Raw genomic sequence first — 25,243 nt, forward strand, 5'->3', positions numbered from 1 at the left:
GTTGTTATTTATTTGTTTCTATGACACTATATACTGCTTCTTATTATACCTGTGACCTTTCTTTAGATATTTTCACCTCTTTCATCACCACTTAAATAATGTTGCCCCAAAACTCCATCCTCAACCCTTATCTATTCTTACTCAAATTCTTCCTGGCTATTCCTTTTGTTAATAATTCTCATTACTTCAACTATATTGCATCTTGATCAGTAATGCCAGAATTTGAATAGAGAGTTCTTGTATTTTATACATGAAATTGCCATCGAGCCTTATATTCAGTCATGAATCACCCATACTGGTTAAGAGTACCACATACATTGTTAGTTCAAGTAAAAAAAAGAAGAAAGAGGTAGGGAAAGAAAGATTCTTTTAGGCTTCTATCTTCTTAAACTCCCATAGCTAATAAATTGGTAACCTGGAAAACTTCTTGAACTACATCCTCAAAACCCATTTTATGAAGAGTTTCCTGGCTACTACTAATCTCCAGAAAATTTAATAATTCTGAACTGCTTGTTATCACTTTGCTTTAAAGCTTGCATTTATATTTTTCCTGACTTCTTTCTCCAAACTCATTTATGTCAGGGCCTATATTGTCTTCATGTTTGATTTTATAGTGGCCAACAAAGTGCTGACACATGGTAGGTATCCAGAAAATATTTTGTTAAGTGAATTGTGTCATAAGGTATCCAAAGCTGGATTAATAATAATGGCCTTCTCAGATACTGGCAGTATGACCAAGAATAAATTGCTTCATGTTGATTATTTTCAGTTTTCATGTATATCAATGGGGAATGCGCTGTATTATTTATCTTCAGCAAAGAGATGTTGAATGATTAACAAATAAAGTCATTTAAAACAAAAATGAAGTGCTAGAGAAATGATAATGAATTATATTAGATTATAGAACTTGGCTCATTGTATTATTAGTATTCTGTCTGTCTACTGAAATCACATTGCCAAATGATGACCTAATTATATCCCATTTGCCAGATGGTTAATTGTGTCAAGCAAAGAAGATTTGGAGTTATTGTAAATATTATCTTTTGATAGTAAAACATTTTCCAGAATTACTAATTTATCTTTTAAAATGATAATTTCTACCTTGCAACTTCAGAAATCTACTTCTGACTAATACAATTATTCTGAATACATAAAGAGAAGATGATTCAAAAAGCACTAGACTCTAAATTGCCAATTCAAATTTAAAACAATTTGATTTTATTTATGATGTTGGGACAAATTTTGTTTCAAGGAACAGGATAATATAACATGACCCATAACATATCTTCCAACTGTTTCTCCTCTTTTTTATTCCTAAGAAAGCCTCAGGCTCTGAGATACAAGTTGTGCATGTCCAAATTTCAATAAACACTCCTATCAACATTGTGAAATTAGAATTCATACTCATCACATCCCATAATAAACAGAATTCATGTTCATAATATATGAAATTAGATTTCATATGCATAATATATAAAAGTCATTCTAATGTATATGTAATATGAACATACAATAGTTATTCTAATGTATAACAATCATTCTAACATGAATATATGTCATTCTCATAACTCCAATGTATCAGTTCAGTTCAGTCGCTCAGTCATGCCTGACTCATTGCGGCCCCATGGATCGCAGCACACCAGGCCTCCCTGCCCATCACCAACTCCCAGAGTTCACTCAGACTCACGTCCATCGAGTCAGTGATGCCATCCAGCCAACTCATCCTCTGTTGTCCCCTTCTCCTCCTGCCCCCAGTCCCTCCCAGCATCAGAGTCTTTTCCAATGAGTCAACTCTTCACATGAGGTGGCCAAAGTACTGGAGATTCAGCTTTAGCATCAGTCCTTCCAAAGAAATCCCAGGGTTGATCTCCTTGCAGTCCAAGAGACTCTCAAGTCTTCTCCAACACCACAGTTCAAAAGCATCAATTCTTCGGCGCTCAGCCTTCTTCACAGTCCAACTCTCACATCCATACATGACCACTGGAAAAACCATAGCCTTGACTAGATGGACCTTAGTCGGCAAAGTAATGTCTCTGCTTTTGCATATGCTATCTAGATTGGTCATAACTTTCCTTCCAAGGAGTAAGCGTCTTTTAATTTCATGGCTGCAATCACCATCTGCCGTGATTTTGGGGACCAAATAAATAAAGTCTGACACTGTCTCCACTGTTTCCCTATCTATTTCCCATGAAGTGATGGGACCAGATGCCATGATCTTCATTTTCTGAATGTTGAGCTTTAGGCCAACCTTTTCACTCTCCTCTTTCACTTTCATCAAGAGGCTTTTTAGTTCCTCTTCATTTTCTGCAATAAGGGTGGTATCATCTGCATATCTGAGGTTATTGATATTTCTCCCAGCAATCTTGACTCTAGTTTGTGTTTCTTCCAGTCCAGTGTTTCTCATGATGTACTCTGCATATAAGTTAAATAAGCAGGGTGACAATATACAGCCTTGACGTACTCCTTTTCCTATTTGGAACCAGTCTGGTGTTCCATATCTGGTTCTAACTGTTGCTTCCTGACCTGCATACAGATTTCTCCAGAGGCAGGTCAGGTGGTCTGGTATTCCCATGTCTTTCAGAATTGTCCACAGTTTCTTGTGATCCACACAGTCAAAGGCTTTGGCATAGTCAAGAAAGGAGAAATAGATGTTTTTCTGGAACTCTCTTGCTTTTTCCATGATCCAGCAGATGTTGGCAATTTGATCTCTGATTCCTCTGCCTTTTATAAAACCAGCTTGAACATCTGGAAGTTCATGGTTCACGTATTGCTGAAGCCTGGCTTGGAGAATTTTGAGCATTACTTTACTAGCGTGTGAGATGAGTGCAATTGTGGGGTAGTTTGAGCATTCTTTGGCATTGTCTTTCTTAGGGATTGGAATGAAAACTGACCTTTTCCAGTCCTGTGGCCACTGCTGAGTTTTCCAAATTTGCTGGCATATTGAGTGTAGCACTTTCACAGCATCATTTTTCAGGATTTGAAATAGATCTACTGTAATTCCATCACGTCCACTAGCTTTGTTCGTAGTGATGCTTTCTAAGGCCCACTTGACTTCACATTCCAGGATGTCTGGCTCTAGATGAGTGATCACACCATCGTGATTATCGGGGTTCTGAAGATCTTTTTTGTACAGTTCTTCCGTGTATTCTTGCCACCTCTTTTTAATATCTTCTGCTTCTGTTAGGTCCATACCATTTCTGTCCTTGATTGAGCCCATCTTTGCATGAAATGTTCCCTTGGTCTCTCTAATTTTCTTGAAGATATCTCTAGTCTTTCCCGTTTTGTTCTTTTCCTCTATTTCTTTGCATTGGTCTCTGAAGAAGGCTTTCTTACCTCTTCTTTCTATTCTTTGGAATTCTGCATTCAGATGCTTAAATCTTCCCTTTTCTCCTTGGCTTTTCTCTTCTCTTCTTTTCACAGCTATTTGTAAGGCCTCCCCAGACAGCCATTTTGCTTTTTTGCATTTCTTTTCCATGGGGATGGTCTTGATCCCTGTCTCCTGTACAATGTCAGGAACCTCAGCCCATAGTTCATCAGGCACTCTATCAGATCTAGTCCCTTAAATCTATTTCTCACTTCCACTGTATAATCATAAGGGATTTGATTTAGGTCATACCTGAATGGTTTAGCGGTTTTCCCTACTTTCTTTAATTTAAGTCTGAATTTGGTAATAAGGAGTTCATGATCTGAGCCACAGTCAGCTCCTGGTCTTGTTTTTGTTGACTGTATAGAGCTTCTCCATCTTTGGCTGCAAAGAATATAATCAGTCTGATTTTGGTGATGTCCATGTGTAGAGTCTTCCCTTGTGTTGTTGGAAGAGGGTGTTTGCTATGACCAGTGCATTTTCTTGGCAAAACTCTATTAGTCTTTGCCCTGCTTCATTCTGCATTCCAAGGCCAAATTTGCCTGTTACTCCAGGTGTTTTTTGGCTTCCTACTTTTGCATTCCAGTCCCTATAAAAATCATTCTAATGAAGTGAACATATAGCAATCATTCATATTATATGATATATAATATGAACATGTAACAATCATTCTAATGTATAGAGCTTAATTTATTCTTCAGTGTCCAAGGTAGCACTTTTCCTTCCCCAAAATACAGGGCCTACTGAAACTTTTAAAGCATCTATACTACTTCTAGGCCCCACTCAATCTGGTGTAATTCAAAGCAAAACCAATATAACATCAAATAAAGTTGGAATGTCCAACAGTGTTACTATTTCTTGTCATAAGTAGGTCTATACCTTTTTATAAAATATAAAATTATTCCAAAAATTGGTGCTCTGCTTTGCTCATTCCCTTATTTCTGCTCTGCCTATTAGGTCCTTTAGATGTAACCCAAAGTTCTCTGATTTGCTATTATCCATTTATTTGATTCTTATATCCACTATCAATAGTCACCTTGCCACTCTTGAATCAAATATGAAAACAAAAGGCTTTAGATTAACAAAATGTATTTTTAAGGTATTATTCATGTGTCAAACTATTTCTTGCTATAAGGAAAGTTAAACACTAACAAAAGAAGCAAAAACAACTTTATAAAATTATCATATGTTTACTGAATCCATGCTATCTGCAATATACTGGGCCTTATATGACTTTACTTTCTGAAAAGTTTAGCTCTATTTCATGTTATTATTTGCTGAACTCAGGCAAATGGATTGCAATAAAGTCACAGCTTACAAATACTAATGTTCCATGACATTCATTTCTTATCTTTATCACAGTTCAATATATTAAAAAAATAAAAGGTATTTACTATGTTACACTCATTCAGGTCCAACACTGATCTAATCTGTACCATATCACATAATCACCTTGATTGTAAAATGAATTGCTTAGTCACACATTTAATAATGAGTCGAGTTGGCCTTCATAACTACTACTCTATTGTTACCAATCAGCTATTTACATAGTCATGGGGGAAACCATATCATTATTCACTGTGAGACAGAGTAACAAACATCAAATTTAATTGTCCTACTAGGCACTGGAGTCATAATCTTTATGCAGCACTTAATGTTTTCATTACTTATCAATTCATTCATAATTATGCTGCACTCACAAAAGTTAAGCATCTAGCAAACAGTAGCTCTTTACTGCTGTTTATGCAGAGATGAACAAATAGATGCAAAATGTGTTTGAGTGAATCTATTAACTTGAATGATTATATAGAATGTCAGTTGTTCCAGTTTAGCTTTACTGATATTGTTGAAATAGATATCAGATGTGCTTACTTTATATGGGTGAAGGTTTCATACCCTTTTATTGATGTTAATTTTTTAAATGGCTTTTCCTAAGACATTTTTAATGTTGTTGCTATCCGTTAGCGCCATTTTTCTAAATATTCCGAGAGACATGAGATGACTAAAATAGACAATGTCATTCATGTATTCATTCATTCATTCCTAGTGCTTTTTTTAAAACCATGCTAGGATCTCAGAATATAAAAAATGGTTTAAGAGGGCAGAAGTTATATCCTACAGCATATCTTATTTTGTATTATTGAAAACTTTCCTTTTGAATTTGAAACAAAATGTTGATATTCATTATTATTTAGGAGACATTATATTGGATGCCCCATCCAGAACAACAAATCAGGAAGTTTTTTTTGAAGTTATGAGAACAGATAGGAAGAAATGAATGTCAATATCCACAAGCAGCATACTGTGCACGTATAAAATCCAAAGATTCTACAGAAAAAATTTAAAATTTAATAATTAAACTATTAATGATACTGGGTACAAGTAAGTTCAGTTCATTTCAGTCGCTCAGCCATGTCCGACTCTTTGTGACCCCGTGGATCGCAGCACGCCAGGCCTCCCTGTCCATCACCAACTCCCAGAGTTCACTCAGACTCACGTCCATCGAGTCAGTGATGCCATCCAGCCATCTCATCCTCTGTCGTCCCCTTCTCCTCCTGCCCCCAATCCCTCCCAGCATCAGAGTCTTTTTTCCAATGAATCAACTCTTCGCATGAGGTGGCCAAAGTACTGGAGTTTCAGCTTTAGCATCATTCCTTCCAAAGAAATCCCAGGGTTGATCTTCAGAATAGACTGGTTAGATTTCCTTGCAGTCCAAGGGACTCTCAAGAGTCTTCTTCAACACCACAGTTCAAAAGCATCAATTCTTCGGCGCTCAGCTTTCTTCACAGTCCGACTCTCACATCCATACATGACCACAGGAAAAACCATAGCCTTGACTAGACAGACCTTAATCGGCAAAGTAATGTCTCTGCTTTTGAATATGCTATCTAGATTGGTCATAACTTTCCTTCCAAGGAGTAAGCATTTTTTAATTTCATGGCTGCAATCACCATCTGCAGTGATTTGGAGCCCAAATAAATAAAGTCTGACACTGTTTCTACTGTTTCCCCATCTATTTCCCATGAAGTGATGGGACCGCATGCCATGATCTTCATTGTCTGAATGTTGAGCTTTAAGCCAACTTTTTCACTCTCCTCTTTCACTTTCAACAAGAGGCTTTTTAGTTCTTCACTTTCTGCCATAAGGGTGGTGTCATCTGCATATCTGAGGTTATTGATATTTCTCCTGGCAATCTTGATTCCAGCTTGTGTTTCTTCCAGTCCAGCGTTTCTCATGATGTACTCTGCATAGAAGTTAAATAAGCAGGGTGACAAGATACAGCCTTGATGTACTGCTTTTCCTATTTGGAACCAGTCTGTTGTAAATGAACAAAATTAATTGGCTTTCTATTTTCTAGTACCAAATGAATAAGAAATGAAATTCTAAATCAGTACAATTTACAATAACATAGAAAACTACCTAGGAATAAATCTAAAAAAAAATGTGCAAATCCTCTAAACTGAAAATTATAAAACATCAGTGAATTGAAGAGCTAAATAAATGGAGAAATATACCTTTACATGAATTGGGAAACTCAGTATCTGTCATGATATCATTTACCCCCAAATTGATCAATAGATTAAACAAAATTCCAGCAAAGTATTTTGGGTTGGTTTTTTTTTTTGGTGGAAATTGAAAATGTGATTCAAAATTTATCTTGAAATGCACACTAACAAAAATTGTGAAGGCAATTTTCAGTAAAAATAAAGAATAAAGTAAAGCTGAAAGATCTACATTAATAACTATCAAGACATAAAAAATAATTACTAAATGATTCCATTTCCAGAATGCCAAGAAAGCAAGCAGATTTATGCTTTGTATTTAGGAATGCCTACTTAGATAGTAAAACTCTCCACAGCTTTTATTATATAAGTCGTATCAGTGCCTTACTTTGGAGGAGTAGTAAAAGCATGCAGTGACAAGATAAGGGTATGAGTTTACGCACATAAAATTCTACCTCTTGACTTATATAGAGGTTATTTGAATGATGTCTTTATGATAAGTCATTGAGATGTCCGATTTTGCTTTGTGTACTTTTCTGTGTTATTGTATATTTCATGACAAAGCATTAAAAAAAGATATACTGAAACATATAAATATACAGTTGCCCCTCAAACAACATGACTTTGAACTGTGAAGGTCCCTTTATACACAAATTTTTAAAAATAAATACATAACAGTGCTTCATGAATCATGTTTAATTAAAACAACAGATGCAGAATTTCAGACATGCAGTACTGATCAATTTGTACTTAGTTTTTGGCTGCAGTCAGAGGATTTGTGTCCCTAACTGCTGCCTAGTTCTTGGGTCATCTGAGCTCTGAGATTGGTGCTTTGGAAGAAGATAATCCCAGACTATGAGAGAATATAACAACCAGAGGAGGAAACGCTTGAACTGAGCACAAGTATGCCAGTGGAGAGTGGAGACAAGGGAAAGAGCATTCCAGAGGGAGGAAGTGTCTGTGTTAAAGTCCAGTAGTGGAAGAGAACAAGGGCACTCAGGAATTGAATAAAGCCTATTATGCCCGGGATAGGGAGAAGTGTAAGAGCTGCTCAGTTTGAGGTTTGAATGGTTGACCTGGCTACAGAGAGGTTTGCAGGACAAGTTATTCTTGTGAGCAGTGGGGAGCTATTCCAAGTTTTTTTGTTGCTGTTCAGTCACTAAATCATGTCTGACTCTTTGTGACCCCATGGACTGTAGCCTGTCAAGCTCCTCATCCATGGGATTTCCCAGGAAATTGCAAGGTTTAGAGTGGGGTTTACTGGAGGCAGTGTAATCAGATTTGCATCTGAAAGAGTTAGCTCTCTTCAGTGGAAGAGTTTGAAGAATGGGTCAAAAGGCCAGAGAACATAATATGGGGCTCAGTCAGTGGGCTATGAAAATAGTCTAGATGAGCACTGACAGTATACTGGCAGTGGAGATGGTAAGAAATGGATAGATATGTAGGAGTTCTAAGTTTGGAGACAAACTATTGAAACATGATCGCTTTCCTGGCAAAATAATGCCTCGTATGCTACTAGCTGCTGAATCCATTTTCTTTTAGAAGAGCAGGAGCTTCAGTAAAGGGGACAATAACAATCCTGCTAATAATCAGTTGCATTTCTTTCTTTAAGAAAAACTAGCACTGTATGCATTTATCTGGGATTCTCCAGTGGCTCAGATGGTAAAGAATCTGTCTGCAATGCAAGAGACCCAAGTTCAAAACCTGGGTAGGGAAGATCCCCTGGGGAAAGGAATGGCAACCTAGTCTAGAATTCTTGCCTGGAGAATTCCACGGACAGAGGAGCCTGGTGGGCTACAATCTATGGGGTCACAAAGAGGGGGACATGATTGAGCGACTAAACACACACACACACACACACACTTAGTTCTCCTTCCTGGCTCAAATTAGAACATAGAGGTTCTACTTTTTAGGCTGTATCTATCAACCCAGTTTCCTGTCTGTAGATGCAGTGAGGTCCTTATTTCCCCAGTATGATTGTACAATGATAGACCTCTTTTTTGCTACGTGACTTAAGAAAGTTAAAATGCAGATAACCGTATGCATTGTTTTGTCTCTTACCTCCTTTTGCATTTTCCTCTCAAGTCCCCATCTGCCCACTACTTTATCAGTTGCCAATTGTATTGCACAGTGAAGGATCCCACCTACTCCTTAGTTACTGAAATTTCATTTGAAAAATTATTGCCTTTGAATCAGAGTTGGCTTAGCAATTGTCTTTGAGTCAAACTTCATATTCTACTTCCAGCAATATGTTCCCCTAGTCCTTAGAGTTGGGGTGATTCATTTTACTCCCCTTTGACTTAGTTTTTATTTTTTTCAGTTGAATTGTATAGTGATAAACATCTCAGAAAGGATCTTAAAATATGAGATTTATATTATGCTATGAAAATGCTCCCTGGTCTTAATACTTGATTACTATAAATCCCAGATATCTAGGGCAACAGACCATCCTGGTTCAAGTGGAGAAAGTGATGTGTGGCAATTTCAACTGATTGATCAGTCCTGTTGAATCTCGGAGGTTAATGTTTTACTAGGTTTTAACTCTAATTGCAGACTTTTCATCATAGCCTTGTCTCAATCATTTGCTTAAAAGGCAAGTGTTTGTTGCTTGTGGTAAAAGTAAGCAGGTTAAAGTGGCTAGATTAAAGTAATCTATCACTGAAATTGTCCTCAAGTGAGAACAAAATCCTGCTAGTATTATACCCACATCTTATACCATTTTTGAAACTGAAGTTAGCTATTTTTTATCATACATACATTAATACATGCAGGACTGAAAAAATTTTGAACTTTAACTCTTCCTTTTAAGTTATCACCTAATCATTATTCACTATATGACCACATAAGGAAAAGTTAAATAATTCATAAGTAATGCTTTGAGAGATGCATTGTTCAAAAAAAGCAGAATTACTTTTCTCATTTCAAGTAACAGTTTTCTGAAGTATATTTCTTAAAGAAAATAAAATATTAACAAGTAGTATAGTGGGTTACTGAAAACTTTTATTCTAAGTTCTCTGATATTCTCTTCAGAGCTATTTAAAGGTTACCTTTACCACTTTGATATCTTTGTTCTTTAGTTTTCTAAACCATTCTCTCTGGGCAATAGTTTTTTTCTGGTAAAATTGAAAAATGCCCTCCTTACCTTCCATTTCTCCTAGTACAGCTAGTTCATATAGACTCTTGGAATTTTCCCCCTTTTCCTCTATATTCAAGATGTATGGATTTTGAAAAAATGTCTGAGCAGTTTGAGTAAAGCTGCTTTGATTGACTGCATACAATATAACTGATCAAGGCAAAGGCTCACTTCTGGCAAGAGTCATGGTGCTTACCCCACTTCTTCCTTTCCAACACTGCATGCTATCACAGAAATTCATGTCAGTAAATTGTCCATTCATGGCTGCACAGGGCTATGTAATCTGCTGTGATCTGAGTACTTCTTCCCACAAGATAGGGTGAAATCCATAATACATTATGGAGATGATTCAAGTCTACATTCCAGTGTAAGACATTTTACTATTTTTGTTGCACTTTTACTGATCTAATGGCTTCCCTGTTGGCTCAGACAGTAAATCTGCTTGTAATGTGGGAGACCTGGGTTTGATCCCTAGGTTGGGAAGATCCCCTGGAGGAGAGTAAGGCAACCCACTCCAGTATTCTTGTCTGTAGAATCCCTGGGGCAGAGGAGCCTGGAGGGCTACAGTCCATGGTGTTGCAAAAAGCCGGACATGACTGAGCAACTAAGCACACAAGCACACACACTCTGTATCTCTGTAAAAGCCTTCTGCAAAGCTGATTATTACATACAAGTTAGTTTCAACTCTGGTTTTGCCTGCAATATATTTACATAATTTTAATATAGAGTATAATATCAAACTGTAAGTATGTTTATGATGCTATAATACTATAGCAAATTATCAATCTCATTTGCTTTGTGGTGCTTTTTCTTTTGTAATTATAAAATGATGGTAGAGGGTAACTTGTGAGTAACCCATTTTCATCTTAGGGATTTTAATGACCATTCACTTAAAATTTAAAATTCACTCACTCATAACAAATGTGAAATGTGGTTTTGTTTTGTTTCAACTGTTTATTGGGTATGAAAATGGTTATATTGCTGTCTTTTCATCTTCTCTTTGGTTATAATTGACCTAATATTTAAAATATAAGAATTTATATCAAGTGTGTAACTCTCCCACTCCCATGTTTGTGTTTCATATTTAAAGGCTGACTATGCAGTCTTATAAAGGTAGCTAAAGATCACATAATTTATAAATAATAATGTATAGTGTGTTGGGCTGGAATGTGTGAAAATCTACAATATAATGAAGCTCTAGATTTTCCAGAAAATTTTTTCTTTAAAATTTCAACCTAGAATTTAGACAGAGTTTTGAGTTATGAGGTTCACACTTTAGTTAAAAATAACAGAAACATAAAAGATGAAAAGTCATCACTATTATTACCACTATAATAACTGTGATGTAGACAGTTCATTTTTTAATAAGAGTAATACTGAACATTTTGAATAACTCCAATTCAAAAGTTAGTCTTTGGGTCTTCTGTTTCAATGGGACAAATACAGTTGTTGGTGATCATTTTATTCATTTATTTAAAATCCCTCTTTTTCAATATTTGAATGTAAATAGCAAGAACAATGACTCTTTTCCTGACTAGCACAGAGGTAAAAGAAATATTGGACAGGAGCAAGGAATGATTTCAGGCAGGTAGTGACAAGACATGCACTTCCTTCAAAGATGAATTTCAGCCAGGGAGTTAGATTTCTGCTTATGTGCTCCAATTTCTCTCTTATTGGAGTCAGTGACTGCCTCATGCTCTCAGCATTACTCCATTTTTGCCTTCTTTAAATGGAAGGTCCACGGAAAAAGACAGCATATATGGATGATTTATTATGGTCTGGAAAAGGTCACATTGGGAATAAATGACTTTTTTTTTTTAAATTTCTGAGCATGCACCATTTAAGCAGTTTTAGCTATTGTTCAGATAACCATTTAAGAATCTGATTTTGGAAACCTTTTAAAGAGAACTTATTTCGAAGAGAAAATGCTTTCATTTCTGCTTATTTGCATACAAACTTGAAATTTAAAACTTCTGATTTTGTTTCTATTTTTAATTCCATTTTCTTTCAATAAGCCCAATACTTTTTTTTTTTCCTAATTGGACTTGAACTTTTTACAGCAAGTTCCATGCTTCTGCTAGCTACTCTGATTTTATTTTACATCCACCCTCCCATTTTGTTCTGCCAGACACTTCCAAAACCAGGCATGGTCATTCATAGAGTTTCTCTGATAGACTGGTTCCCATTTTCCTTTAAGAAGAGATGCTATTTTGAATAAATCCTTTTGTTTATTGCTGTCCCCATTTGAGAGACTATTACTTATATGAATAACTTGCAGAGACATTACAGTACCCTCTCAATTCACAGTTACTATTTCCATAGCTGATACAGTTGTACTTCCTCCTTCAAGTTGACTTGAACTATTCCCTTTATTAACTATTCTTTACCTTCCTTTTGCAATGCTGTAATAGCCATAACACAAATTAAATTTATCCTGAGACTCCTTCTTTTAAATATCATTTTGACTAAACATGCATCATTATAAATTACACAAGGCACAAGCACAGAACTCTTAATAATTTTAAGGGAAAACATGAATAGTCAATAGTAAGTTAATACTCCCTTTGCCTTTGTGTTATCTAAGGATCCATGTGTATACTCAAATGTTCCAATTTTATGAGCTTGAAATAGCATTTTTGAAGTTGACTTTACTTTTATGGGGTTAAAGAAATACACATTCTAGATGCTAAAAGTACTTTTGAGCCCTGTACGTTAGGCAGTTGTTCAAATGATTTGTCTTACTCCTCAGATCTAGACTTCAGAACCAGGGATAGTAGAGGTCATCTCTCACTTGTATTGGACTCATCCAACTGTTACTGTTTTGATTTTTGATCACAAATCATCATTCTTGGCAGTGTCTATTTGGTGCTTGCATAAGGCTGACCTAATAAGAGAAAAAGTCTCCCCACACCTCCCAGATAGTAGGTCCTAAATTTGGTTTCAGGTGACGCCAAAAAACATTGAACACATTTCTCCTGCATTTCAAATAACGATTTGTGGCTACTGTGCTCTAATGTGTTGGAAAAGAGAGCCCGTTATCCAGAGCTAAACCACAGGCAGAATGGTCTTGTGCCCCTGCAGTCAAATAAAAGTGTCATCTCTGTCAACAAGAATCAGACTCACTTCTCAGCAATGCAGCAGCCAGGAGTCCTTGCTAACAGTTCCTCTGAAACTGCTTAGGGGCACCCATGCAGAAAAAGCAAAATCTCACCGTCAGTCAGGGAGTTTGTGAACGTAACACAGTCAACCTGTGTGGATTCATATGGATGAAATAAACCAGAAGACAGTGCTTGCTGTTGATGGGCATTCTTTTTTAGGGACCTTAATTTTACTGTGCTGATAATTTTTGCAGAGCATGAAGCCAGGCTTCCTTTGGATGCAAATGACTTATGAAGGTTATTTCTTTGGAGGAGGGCTGATTCCACCGTGTGTTTTGTGCGAGGTCACACGCCATCCTTTGAATTCTGTGTGTGTGTTAATTGCAGCAATTTGAATTATTTTATTTAAATTGCCAATGAAATTGTAGCAATTAGAACAGCATGAACTGTTTCTGTTTGCTTTTTTTCTCTGCTGCATATGCCATTTTGGACTCTACCAGGTTAACTTTATTAGTGCTCTAATTTACTCAACTTTTATATCTGCAGGTTTTACAGAGGATTGATATCAACAACTTGAGACTGACTTTTTTCATATATAATTTAGATGATGCCACGTAAACTGTGGCTCTCTTGAAATGAACAGATAGTTTTATTTCAAAGATCATGCATTAAAATTTCTATATTTTAAATGTGAATGCCTGCCATGGAACTAAAGTGATAAATCGATAGATTCCAAGTCTCAGTCTTCATCATGGACAGGTGCTCTTGCCCTAAGTCCCATATACAAAGATACATAGGAAGGTTCTTAACGAGTTTTTGCATCTTTGATAGAGAAATGTTACAGACAATTCTGATCTATAGCTTTTTCCTAATAGCACACACTGCAAATTTGTTATTTAGTCGCTAAGTCATTTCTGACTCTTCCTATCCCATGGAGTAGCCTGCTAGGCTTCTTATGTCCATGGGATTTTCAAGGCAAGAATACTGGAATTGGTTGCCATTTCCCTCTCAAGCGGATCTTCCGACCCAGGGATCAAACCTGTGTCTCCTGCATTAGCAACTGGATTCTTTACCATCAAGCCACCAGGTGAGCCTCAGATTTGCAAATAGAAATTAGTAACACTACTCCATCCTTCCCTTGCCTTTCCTATACACATTAAAGTCCATTTCCTAACCATACACTTGAGAGTAAACTCCCTAGTCCCATAATTGTAGATATCGGTTTGAGGAAAGGCTACTTGAAGGACTAATTTTTTCCTCTGAATGTAAAGTTTTTTTTTTTTTTTTTTCTGGCTTGGTGAACAAAGTTGATGGGTAAAAGAAGACCCAGTACAAGAGTCCATCTCCAACAGCTTGTTTGTCACACCAGCTGAGTCAAATCTAAGTATCCATACAAAGTCTCGTTTGAAAAGATGCCTTTAACCCAATGTTCATAGAACTACTATTTACAATAGTCAAGATATAGTAGCAACGTAAATGTCCAATGACAGAAGAATAGATAAAAAAAATGACGTGGCTTATTTGCGTATGAATCCCAGGGACAGGGGAGCCTGGTGGGCTGCCGTCTCTGGGGTCGCACAGAGTTGGATACGACTGAAGCAACTTAGCAGCAGCAGCAGCAGCAGCATGTATACTTACCACAGTGGAATATTACTCAACCATAAAAATAATTAAATCATGTCATTTTCAACAATATGGATGGACCTAGAGATTATCATACTAAGTGAAGTACATCAAAGAAAAAATATTATAAGAAACCACTTATATGTGGAATCTAAAACTATGATAGAAATAAACTTATTTACAAAAGAGAAACAGATTCACAAGCATAGAAAATTTATGATTACCAAAAAGAAATGAGTGGGGGGATAAATTAGGAGTCTTGCATTAGCAGGTGATGGACAGGGAGGCCTGGCGTGCTGTGATTCATGGGGTCGCAAAGAGTCGGACACGACTGAGTGACTGAACTGAACTACTATGTATAAAATAGATAAACAGCAAGGTCTGACTTTATAGTACAGGGCATCATATTCAATATCTTGTAATAAACTATAATGGAGAATAAAAAGCAAATATCTTTCTAATAAGCTACAGGAAGACTCTATGAACACATTGTCATACACACAAGCCATGAACATTTTTAAGAGTTGCAAAGGGATTTATAATGTCATTTGCCTTGGTTCACTCATGTATCTTTCATGGCATCTTAAATTGTCTTTCAAATTCTTCTTCACAATCTTTTTTCTATAATACTTTTTTTGGTAAAGAATATTCTAAGAAAATATGTTGCATTTTTTAAGATTAAGAACATTTTAAGCATATTCAGAGCAACTGATATTTTTTTTTTTTTTATTTTTTATTTTTACTTTACAATTCTGTATTGGTTTTGGCATAGATTGACATGACTCCACCACAGGTGTACATGCAACTGATATTTAAAACTAATAGTCCAAAAACCTTTTTTTAGATTGTGACCTTTCAAATACTACTGTGGACTGAAAATGTGATTAACTCACAAACATGCAGATGTTTTTCTGAAATCTTAAACAAAATTAATCTCCCAACCCTCACAAACCTATAGGTTCCATCTATTATCTATTTAATGATATAGGTGATTCAGAAGCATCCAGCCATTATGGATGTGAAATTTTGGTCAAATTTTATTTTGTAAGGAGACATATTTAATTTTGGGCCAATTTTCCAAGTGTCAAGATTATTATCACCAAGATCTCTACCAAACTTTCTATAGTGACAGGGTAGACACAGCTCTGAGGACCCAGTCTGCCAAATGTGTCTGTTACTAATCACAGTCTGCCACTCTAAAGATTAGTTTGTGATGACAGTGAATCTCAAGAGACTAAATCAGACAGGGAATGATTCGTGGTTGCAAAATGAAATACTACATTGTTTCAGAATATTTACCTTTTTCATGGTACCAATCAGCTACAGCATGTGAGGTCACAGGGTCAGTAGTTAGATCCTTGATTTAGTTGATTGTAGTGAGAGCAGAGTCACCACAGTCTCTCCTGGACCCCAAATGTGATTAGTCCAGGATAACTTGTGAGCATGAAAGTCTGGAATTAGCTTTCTAAAAGAATAGTTTTTCTGGATGCAAGGCTTTGGGTCATGGAAGTGACTACCTTTGTTGCTTAGTAGTGACTTTTGTTTACAACTTTGCTCATTTGGAAATGAGCTAAGGAAAACCTTCCTTACCCAATCATGGGGTAGAAATAAAATGGACCCATGTGAAATACTATTGCTACTACAGATCTCCAAGTAATTAAGGAATGTAATTAAGTATGCTGTGGCCATTTATCATATGGTACCTCTTGCTGGATCCAGTGTGAGCACAGGGGACCAGCGGAGATAATGCTTCTTCCCCGCCTTGATTCTAATAAAGGAAACTGCTGGCCTCTGTACTTCAATTTATGGCTTTTGATTTATTTTAGCTGAGTCATCCCAATGATATTCTTTTTATTAAATTTTCTTCCTGCTTAAAGTTTTGCTTTCCTAAAAATGAGAAATTATAGTGCACCCTAAAGAATAACTTTTCATAGTACATGAATTCAGACTACCAAATCTTAAGAGATGCTCTACTTCCTTACCTGTGTAAATTTCATTCATCAGTCTCTCCTCTAAATTCCTAAAGATTTTGCAGTTCAAACCAGATATCCCACCACTTGATTATACACTGTATGCTGTAGTTATTTGTGTAGTGATTCTTAAAACAGGGACAGGCCCAGGGGATGATTTCCAATGACCCAGAGCACCTGGACTTCTTCCTCAAGTGGACCTTTGATGATATACAACTCAAACTCTGTTCATTACTTTTGTGGTTGATGCATTCATCCAGAAGATAATAATGATATTTATTCTTTTAGCTATATCTCTAATTGTTCATATAATAATAAAGATGAATAGAAACATTTTTATTTTCTATATGTACTTATAGAATAATGCATATAAATATGTGATAACTTTATATCAGATAAATTACACAGCCAATTAAAAGAGGAAGGGAAAGAATGATGCCATTTTTCATTTGGAAGAGGCTTTTTACAGCAGAGTCCTTATTTCTGCCATGAAGAGATACAGTTTTCACCTGAAAAATCAGTCAACCAAAGGCAAATCCTTAAGTAATAGGTTCTGAAGTAGGCAGAACTGGGTTTAAGTCCCTGTTCAATTGCTTACTATCTTTGTGACCTTGTAAAAGCTGTTTGTTTATTCTCTGGGTGAGAAAATAATCAAATGCATTTTCTTGGGATTGCTGAGTGGGTTCAGCACATAAATATATGTGAAAATGTCTCATGTAATAGCTGGTATCTGACAGGGGTTCAGTTAGCATACTCACTGACTGGAGAAATCTCAGGGACACAGAAAAAGAGGATATTTTTTATACCATGAGGAGATTCCCCAGTGTTGACACTGTCAGATTTTTTAAATTTTTGTTGTGATATTTTATTTCTTAATTTCTTCAACCTATGCAAGTGGTAGAAAGCTGAGACTAAGTATGAGATTTTGCATAAAGGAATTCTGAAGACATTTTTTAAGTAAGCAAAAGATAGCAATTTTGAGAAGTGCACTTTTGGATTAAAAAAAATAAATGAAAAAGAAAGTAACATGAATTACTCCCTTTGCCATATTTTAATTTTGAATTTATATGAATTTATTGTATTAAAGCTTCAATGTTTAATTTTTTAAAAATTATATACATTATACTGACATTTCAAAGAATAATGTTAATGTTTAGTCACACAGTTTTTGCTCCATAAGTGATGGCATTTTAATTGTATTTTCTTTTAAAATACATTGGAAAATTATTTCCCATAAAAAGCTCCTTGACTGTGGTCTTGTCTTAGTGTACATATTTGTTGTCTACTGGGAGACAGTGGAGGGATGCCATATCAGTGTCCATGGCCATATGTTTTGTTGGAAGACATGGCAAGTATGTGATTTAACAACAGTCATTCATTCTCACTCCTATGACTCAAAAAATATAGAACAGAACAATATAGTAGAGATATGATTTAGTTATATAGTTTGTTGCACTAAAAAGATCTTAAGTATCTTCCACTTCTTTATTTTTCCCAGAAATTCTCACTACCATTATCTCTGATATGATCTAGCCTCATGATATACCCCTGAGAACCATAAGAAAATTGTAACTGATATTAAAAAATTAGCCAAATATGTAATTTCTATATAGAGAGCCAAATAATAATAAACATAGCCTTTTTTAAAATTTATTTTTAATTGGGGGATAACGGCCTTACAATATTGTGTTGATTTCTACTGTCCAACATTGTGAATCAGTCACAAATCAGTCATAAACATACATACATCCCCATCCTCTGAACTTCCCTCCTATCTCTCCATTCTACCACTCTAGATCATCACAGCAACTTCCCACAACCTATCATTTACACATGGTAGCATACACAATTGGAGAAGGTGATGGCACCCCACTTTAGTACTCTTGCCTGGAAAATCCCATGGACGGAGGAGCCTGGTAGGCTGCAGTCCATGGGGTTGCAAAGAGTCAGACACGACTGAGTGACTTCACTTTCACTTTTCACTTTCATGCATTGGAGAAGGAAATGGCAACCCACTCTAGTGTTCTTGCCTAGAGAATCCCAGGGATGGCGGAGCCTGGCGGGCTGCCGTCTCTGGGGTCGCACAGAGTTGGACACGACTGAAGCGACTTAGCAGCAGCCGCAGCAGCAGTGTACTAACATCTCTATATAAATATTATAATGAATAAGTAATTAATGAATAAAGAGGAGAAGAAAAGGAAAAGAAATACGGAAACCTTATTTTAGGAACCACTAATTGTTGTTTGTTGAATTCCATGAGAATATACTTATATCTGAAAATTTTCTATTTCAAATTTTGAAAATTCAAGATAGTGTTAAATGTATTATTGCTGCTACAGGGGTCTTTCAACACATCAGGTTTCTGTGTGTGTATTTACATATTTTCCCTAGTCTTTCACTAAAGAACATTTATTGACTACTGCACTAGAGATTGATATGGATTAATACATTTCTAACAAAATGTAGAAAGCATATGAAGACTATCTCTGACTTTTAAGTGTTTGCAGCCAGAAAGAGAAACATATGTGACAACAAAGACACTAAAAGTCTTTGATATCAAGTGACCACAGCCCAACTGCTGCTGCTGCTGCTGCTGCTAAGTCGCTTCAGTCGTGTCCAACTCTCTGCGACCCCATAGACGGCAGCCCACCAGGCTCCCCATCCCTGGAATTGTCCAGGCAAGAACACTGCAGTGGGTTGCCATTTCCTTCTCCAATGCATGAAAGTGAAAAGTGAAGTGAAGTCTCTCAGTCGTGTCTGACTCTTAGCGACCCCATGGACTGCAGCCCATCAGGCTCCTCCGTCCATGGGATTTTCCAGGCAAGAGTACTGGGGTGGCGTGCCATTGCCTTCCTTGACTGCCCAACTAAATAGGCCTAAATAATCAGAGGAACTGAGTTGGCTCAAATAACTGATAAGTCATTTTCAGGGAGGACAGATGTATCAATTATGCGGTCAGAGATCTATATTTCTCCAAATTTTGGCTTTAACGCCTCTGATCTGTCTGACTTATGTGATTTAGGTAGATTCCAACCTTACAGATGCAGAGTAACCAGCAGAAGTAACAAGCTCATCAGGAGAAAGAGACCCCCTCTTTCTGAGTAACTCTAAGAAAGTACTGTCCTAGAAAACACTTCATTGTCCCAGAGTGTGAGATGCTGTCAACAGGACACCTAGGGTCACATTCTGAGGCCTAGAACCTGAGTAGTGTACCCCCAAAATATAAGCAGAGGAGGATTCTTCAGAGGAAAATCAGGGTGCTATTTCCACAAAACAGCAGGAGTGCTGAGTGCCAGGGAGGACAAAGATCATAGTTTCAAATGCTTAGAATGACGGCCATGTGCACTGTCGTTACTGTCTTTGTAACTAGGGAAATGGTCCTAATTCTTGGTCAAAAACTATTAGTGTGTTGTCTTAGCTGCAGATAACACAGCAACTAGGTGTTTTTTCCTGCCATGTACTCTGCTCTAACACTCACTTACAGGACAAACTGATGTTGCAGTTTCTGGCAACTAAGCTCAGAGTTGTCCTGCTGTCTGAAGACCAGCCAGTCTCCTGCAGGCAATTCATAAAAGGATCACAGCAGGTGTGAACAGATATCCAGGGATTAGTAAGGGTCACAGTCATAGCATTCCCCTTCCCATCAACCTGGCTAACTCTTACTCATCTCTGTAAATGTGACTCATAGGGTATCTGCAACAAGACTCAGTTCCTGACCCTTTTTTATGTAGGAAGAATAGACTACTATTCTTTCCCTTGGGGGTTTGTGTGGAGAGAGAGATGAGGGGATACTGAGAGCACTTGCCCTTTTGCTCTAGAGGACTTGAAAAGGAATTATGAGGATGATGGGAGCAGATAGAGGCAGAGAGCAGTGAACAGAGGAAGACGTGAACAAAATTATGGATGGCTTTGAAACATTGTGCTGTCATTTCATAGTGACATTAATATTCTCTATATGAAGTTTTTAATTTTATACGGTGTTGTCATATGACAGGCTTACTGTATGTAAGAGAGTTGTCACAAATATGTATATGGATAGTATAAGATTGATTGCTGGCTATGGGAATACTGGAGATGGAGTCTGTCTATAAACTGAACAAAATAGCAGCGACAGAAGTACCAAAGAAATGGTTATTAACTTCAATTGAATAAATAAAAGTATCTCTTTTCCTAATATTAGTAGTAGAATTGGTTTATGTGTAATGACTTTAATCACCAAAGGGCATATTTGACATTTTCTTAATGGAACCTTCTCTAAACCAGCATTATGCTATTTTTTATATTCTTAAATACACTGAACATTTACAAACGTTTTGTCTTTTCTCCAGAACGATTGATAATTTGCTGTGATTAAACAAAAGCAATCAAAATGTACAGCTCATTTCTCAGCTCTCTGGACTTTATGAATTCCTGTGGCTGATGACTACAGCTTGTTTCTTCCTTTGCTCTTAGGTTCTCTATCAGCTGTTCCCTTCCCATCATTGTCCCTGTGTTTACATAAAGTTGCATTTGATGTTCATAATAGTGATTATGAATGTTATGGAAAAATCAAGAATTTATCCAATTTCCTACTTAAACTGCTAAAGACTTAGAAGTCAGAATAGTAAGTTTGTGATTGGATGGTGTGTGTGCTTGCTGCTGCTGCTGCTGCTAAGTCGCTTCAGTCGTGTCTGACACTGTGCCACCCCGTAGACGGCAGCCCACCAAGCTCCCCCGTCCCTGGGATTCTCCAGGCAAGAACACTGGAGTGGGTTGCCATTTCCTTCTTCAAGTCGTGTCCAATTCTTTGTGACCTCATGGACTGTGCACGTCAGGCTTCTCTGTCCATAGAAATTTCTAGTTAAGAATACTGGAGTGGATTGCCATTTTCTCCTCCAGGGGATCTTCCCACTCAGGGATTGAACAGGCATCTCTGGCATCTCCTGCCCTGGCAGGTGGATTCTTTACCACTGGTGCCACCTGGGAAAGTTTGCTATAATTGTTTGTAAATTAAAATTAATAGTCTCTCTGTAAGACCACAGAGTTCTGCATAAGTAAATGTTCTTGGGGGTATGGTGCATAGATTTTAAAAATAGGTTATCTTCGATTAAAATTACTATTCTCCTGATAATTTTAAGGTAGTAGTCATTCTGCAGGGTTGAGATAGACCCTCCGTCCAATATTTGCTTTGGGCATTGAGAATGATGATGTCATACATTCAATAGAATCTAAAATGGTTTAGTATGCAAATTAGGCTTTCTGGGGAGAGCAGAAAAGCCTGCTAAATAGGTCCAAAAAAGACTCTGGAGATCAGGAGTAACAACAAGGTTGGAATTTTATGGTGGATAGAGGGTAGACCAGGGATGAGGGTTCCCCTACATGGATTAAGGCTTGTATGGTTTTAAATTCCCATCAGTTCCCTCCTCTCCTCCCAAAAAAAGAACACCTGGCTCTTTACTAGCTTGCCCAGATATGGGGCAGAAGGGAAGAGAGTAGGGCTTAAAAGCTGTCACTAATCAAATATTTAAAAAAAAAATGAAGTCAGACCCTACTATATTTAATAAATATTGGATTGGCCAAAAAATTCATTTGGGTCTTTGTAAGATGGCTTGGAATAACCTGAACTAACTTTTTGACCAACCCAATAATTAAGCAGTTGATTTAAAGAAACACTTGCTCTAGTCATCAAGCTTTGTTTGTAAATCCTATCTTGTCAGGCCTACTTCTTTAAAGATGAGTGATTCAGGCTTCTAGGATGCTTGTGATCCTCAAATGGAGATAGTTCCTTTCCCTAACTTTCTTTATGAACAAAAACTAACTAACCAACAAAACAAATGATAGAGCAGATATGAACCCACTTCCTGCAAAGGGTTTCTCTACCACAGATCTCTTCACAAAGGCTTTGACTGCTCAAGCATCTCTGTACCTACACGATGTGCTGTCAGTGCTCTATGAAAATGAGACAATGGTGGTAAATTGGAGATCTATGGGGAAGCACACAGCAGAGCAAACTGGCTGCTTCTGAATGACCATCAGCAGGATTGGCTTCCTTTTATCTCATTCGTCTGTGCAACAGAGGGCTTGAAGTACCTCAGGAAGTTCCTTTATCCTGGGCAGAAGGGGTTTGTGAGTCTTGATTTCAATGCCCTTTTATACTGTCACTGTCAAAGGAGATGCTGTGCAAAGAGTGAATCTGTAACAGAAATGGTTGTCATGGCAGCCTTAAAGAGGCAGCATCAAAAATATTAGCAAGCAATTTAGTAGGTCAAGCACATGAATAGTCTGGGCCTGTTGCCATATAATATCCATCTGGGTGGGAAAATACTGCAGCTGGATCAGAGGACAGAGGTGGAGGGGACAATGGCATGCTTCCTGGTGTCAGTGAGACCTTTTCAGTTTGCTCAAAAAACTGATAATCATCATACCTGATACAAAGTCATTTTTCTCTAAGGACCTGTTAGGAGCTTCATAGGAAGTCCAGAGGGATTATATTTCTGGGTTCTGTTACAGTTTTCACCACAAGTTATACCAAAGCATTCCCTATTGAATGTGTCCCATCTCACTTGAGATGTGTAATTTCAGCCCATTTTAGTTTTGAACGTCCATTCTAATCTCCCTTGTTGATAGTAGCTTGTTTACGTAGAATGATTCTTGATCACAGTTTTTATTATTGTCCTAGTGGGATAATAATTATAAAATGTTTTATACTATAGAAGTTGAATTCTGTTTTCTAGCTTCTGTGTCTCTTTCAAACTTAGACCAGTTTTTTGCTGGGGGTGTTGGAAGATAAAAAGTACATTCTTGCTTTTGCTTTCCAGCATAGGCCTCTAAAAAACAGCATAAACTATATAACATGTTTATATTGATATTTTCTGCATGTTTCCAGGTGTGTGTCTGTATGTATATCATTTTCTCTCATTTAGATATTGCTATTCTGTAACTCTTGGATGATGAATGAATTGGATTGCTGGAAACACTGCATCAAGCTCATGGGTAGACTATAGAGAGCTCAGGCTCATTCTGTTTTGTCACCAGGCCTCAGGGCTTAGTGTACTACTCAGTTTAACATAGTGCTCAGAAAGTATTTGTTGAAAGAATAAATAAACTAATGTTATAGAACTGCTTTCCTTGCAATCATATACCAGAATTCTATGTGTTGGTTGTTATTCTTTTGCTTTTTAAACCTTTCTTTTACCCCTATTTTTATTTTATTTTTGTACTTATAAATAATGGGCAATGTAGATGTATTTGAGGAGACATGACAGGCTTTTATTGTTTCTTCAACTGCTAATCTTATCTCCATTCCTGCTCTCTGTGTGCCATGCTTACGTCACAAAACATTGATCAATATTCACATCTGATTTGTACAGTCATTTGGCAATGTCAGTTTAGTGTCCCTCTGTTTTCATAGGAATGACTATGGAGAGCAGTACTTTTTTCTCATTTATCTTAATCTATAATGTGCCCTGGGACAAACAGTTGCAAGTTATTTTACACAGGATAACCGTCATTTCAGTTCAGTTGCTCGGTCATGTCCAGCTCTTTGTGACTCCATGGACTGCAGCACACCAGGCTTCCCTGTACATCACCAGCTCCTGGAGCCTACTCAAACTCATGTCCATAGAGTCAGTGCTGTCATCTAGCCATCTGATCCTCTGCCATCCTCTTCTCCATCTGCAGTGATCTTTCCCAGCATCAGGGTCTTTTCCAGTGAGTCAGTTCTTTGCCTCAGATGGCCAGAGTATTGGAGCTTCAGCTTCAGAATCAGTCCTTCCAAAGAATATTCAGAACTGATTTTCTTTAGGAATGACTTGGTTGGATCTCCTTGTAGTCCAAGGGACTCACAAGAGTCTTCTCCAACATCACAATTCAAAAGCATCTATTCTTCGGTGCTCAGTTTCCTTAATAGTCCAACTTTCTGTGAGATGTTGTCACAGCATCCATACGTGACTACTGGAAAAATCATAGCTTTGTCTAGATGGACCTTTGTCAGCAAAGCAGTGTCTCTGCTTTTTAATATGGTGTCTAGGTTGGTCATAGCTTTTCCTCCAAGGGCCAAGTATCTTTTAATTTCAGGGCTGCAGCCACCATCTGCAGTGATTTTGAAGCCCAAGAAAATAAAGTCTGTCACTGTTTCCATTGTCCCCATCTACTTGCCATGAACTGATGGGACCAGATGCCATGATCTTAGTTTTTTGAATGTTGAACTTTAAGCCAACTTTTTCACTCTGCTCTTTCACTTTCATCAAGAGGCTCTTTAGTTCTTCTTTGCTTTCTGCCATAACGGTAGTGTCATTTCCATATCTGAGGTTATTGGTATTTTACCTAGCAATCTTAATTTGAGCTTGTGCTTCATCCAGCCCGGCATTTTGCATGATGTATTCTGTGTATCAGTTAAATAAGCAGGGTAACAATATACAGCCTTGACATACACCTTTCCTGATTTGGAGCCAGTCTTGATCTGCATACAGATTTCTCAGGAGGCAGCTAAGGTGGTCTGGTATTCTCACCTCTAAGAATTTTCCACAGTTTGTTGTGATCCACACACTAAAAGTTTTGGCATAGTCAATAAA

Source organism: Oryx dammah, unplaced genomic scaffold (genome assembly GCF_014754425.2).
Source record: "Oryx dammah isolate SB20612 unplaced genomic scaffold, SCBI_Odam_1.1 HiC_scaffold_11227, whole genome shotgun sequence".
Taxonomy (NCBI): Eukaryota; Metazoa; Chordata; class Mammalia; order Artiodactyla; family Bovidae; genus Oryx; species Oryx dammah.